Source organism: Epinephelus fuscoguttatus, linkage group LG23 (genome assembly GCF_011397635.1).
Source record: "Epinephelus fuscoguttatus linkage group LG23, E.fuscoguttatus.final_Chr_v1".
NCBI lineage: Eukaryota > Metazoa > Chordata > Actinopteri > Perciformes > Serranidae > Epinephelus > Epinephelus fuscoguttatus.
The window spans coordinates 5,348,335-5,350,843 of NC_064774.1; positions in this window are offsets into that span (position 1 = coordinate 5,348,335).

The following is a 2,509-nucleotide window of genomic DNA, read 5'->3' on the forward strand; positions in this document are numbered from 1 at the left end:
TTTTCTTCCGGGTTGCGGTGCAGCTCGAAATCATGTCCGACGAAAAACCCTCAGCGATATCAGAAATACTTTACATATATATATATATAATATCATTTCATTCTCAACACACCTGTTAAATGTCCAGCTGTTATTAACTCTACCATGTAGGGTCAGGCACTATATTCAATAGATTGATATCATGATATGAGACCAAATATCTTTATAGATTTTAGATATTGTAACATAAGAAGTGTTGACTTCTTCTGGTTTTCCATGTTTAGTTTCATAAACATAATTTGTTAAATGCTTATCCAGATTCATATCTGTCTATCTGAATTATGACTGACACACTGACATATAACCGAAGACATAAGTTTGTGATGTTCTTCATAGTCAGAGATGATGGGCAGTATTTCTATTACTTGTATTTAAAATACGTATTTCAATTACATTTGAGTATTTTGTAATTTGTATTTGATAAGGCCGATAAAAAGCAAATGTAATTTGTAACAAAATACTTCTGAGTGGAGTAATGTTGTATTTAAAATGACACAACAATAACAATATTTTTTACTTATTTTAAAAAAAAAGTTTTTTTGTTTTTTTTTTATCAGTCTGCCTCATGCACCTCCCTCGCTACGTGATGGAGGTGGCCTGGCTGACCGTCCCAAACCCAGGCCCACGGGAGAAGGGGGCCCGGGAGCCGCCGGCCCTCCCTCTTCCCTCTAACGTTTATAAATACTATATGACGTTTTATACACAATAATAGATGGATTAGCAACCCTTTTACTTCTGACAATAAATAGTTTCCGTCCTTGACTTGTATGGCTTTTTAAATTGTTTTATTTAAGCTGTAAAAAGAAAAAAGAGAGAAGGTGATAACGTGATATCCTACCGTTTGAGTCATTCACAAAAAGATGTGAATTGGTTAGTATAGCGCCACCTATGGATGAATCATAGGCATTCTTTCTGGTATAGTTACTCATGGTCTCTAGTTGCAGTATGCAAATTTTGAGCATTTTTGGTCAAGGACTTTTTGAGTTATTCACGAAAAGCCTTGTGGGCCAACCGACCAACTGACCGACAGAGTGACCTTTTGAGCTGCGGGTCGCTGCTAAAATGTATTGTGTATTTTGATGCTAAATACATTTTATATCAATATACAAAATACAATTTGATGTATTTTGTATCAAAATATATTTTGATAGAAAATACATCAAAATGTATTTTGCATTTTGATTCAAAATACATTTTATATCAATATACAAAATACATTTTGATTCTTGCAGTCAGCATGTTAACAACATGCTCCATCTGTGTCACTGTGTCATGTGATCTAACGCCACATTTTAATGTGACCATACCGACACACACCTGTGTAGTAATGATGCTGTTTAATCAAAATGTCTATTGAGTGCATAAGAGAAGAGAATATAGTCACAGTGTTTAATGTTCTTTGGTTAAGTTTTTGTTTAAAAAAATGAAGCAGCATTCTGAGAGCCTTCTCATGGTCATATTGGCGCAAAATCAAAAGTGTATTGTGTAGGCAATCTCTAAAATTTGTTTCAGTTTCAAAAATCCCGTCGACTACATACACGCTGTTCAGCACATGAAGCCATTGTTGGTCAGACAGGCCTGGAATGTGACAACACAGCTTCCAGAGGGAGGAGGCGGGAGGAACAGCTCAGCTCTGAAAAATGTTCATGATGATGCGTGGTAACGGTGTTGGTGGGCTATGAGGCCACATCTTCCAGAAAATGTTTTCCCACACTGTTCACACAGGTATGGTTTCTCTCCAGTATGAACTCATCGGTGATTGTTGAGGTGACCGTGAGTGGAGAAAGCTTTTTCACACTGGTCACAGCCATATGGTTTCTCTCCTGTGTGATGGCGTTGGTGTACCTTCAGCTTGCCCAGTGAAACAAAAGTTTTCCCACAGTGATCACACCAGTATGGTTTCTCTCCCATGTGAACACATCTGTGGAGTTCTAGACTACTCCAACCTGCGAAGGTTTTCCCACACTGATCACAGCTGCATGGTTTCTCTCGTGTGTGAGTGCGCTGGTGGCTTTTTAAAGCAGATGGTTGCGTGAAAGCGGCACTGCACTGGTCACAGCTGTATGGTTTCTTTCCGGTGTGAACCCTCTGATGAGTCTTTAAAGATCCAGACGCTGTGAAGGATTTGTCACAGAGCTGACAGCTATAACATTTAAGTCCCCCTCTTTCTCTCTGTTTCTATAGCAAAGACAGACAGTTAGTGATGCGTCACAGTGGAGCATGTGCTTCATGTCCCTAACAGCTGTACGGCCTGAGCTGAAAGGTTCTGAGAGTCAATGAAACAAAATAAATTATTGAAGTATTGAAATTATGTCATTAAAGAACTGACTTTTATTTACAAAATAAAAACACTAAACATTTTGATGCAAAAATATTTTTTTTTATGTCTTAAATCTCCCTGAGTTATTTGAGGTGTGAACATTTTCATGAGCGGGCTGATAATTGTTTTCATTCTTTCGGTTTCAGTTGG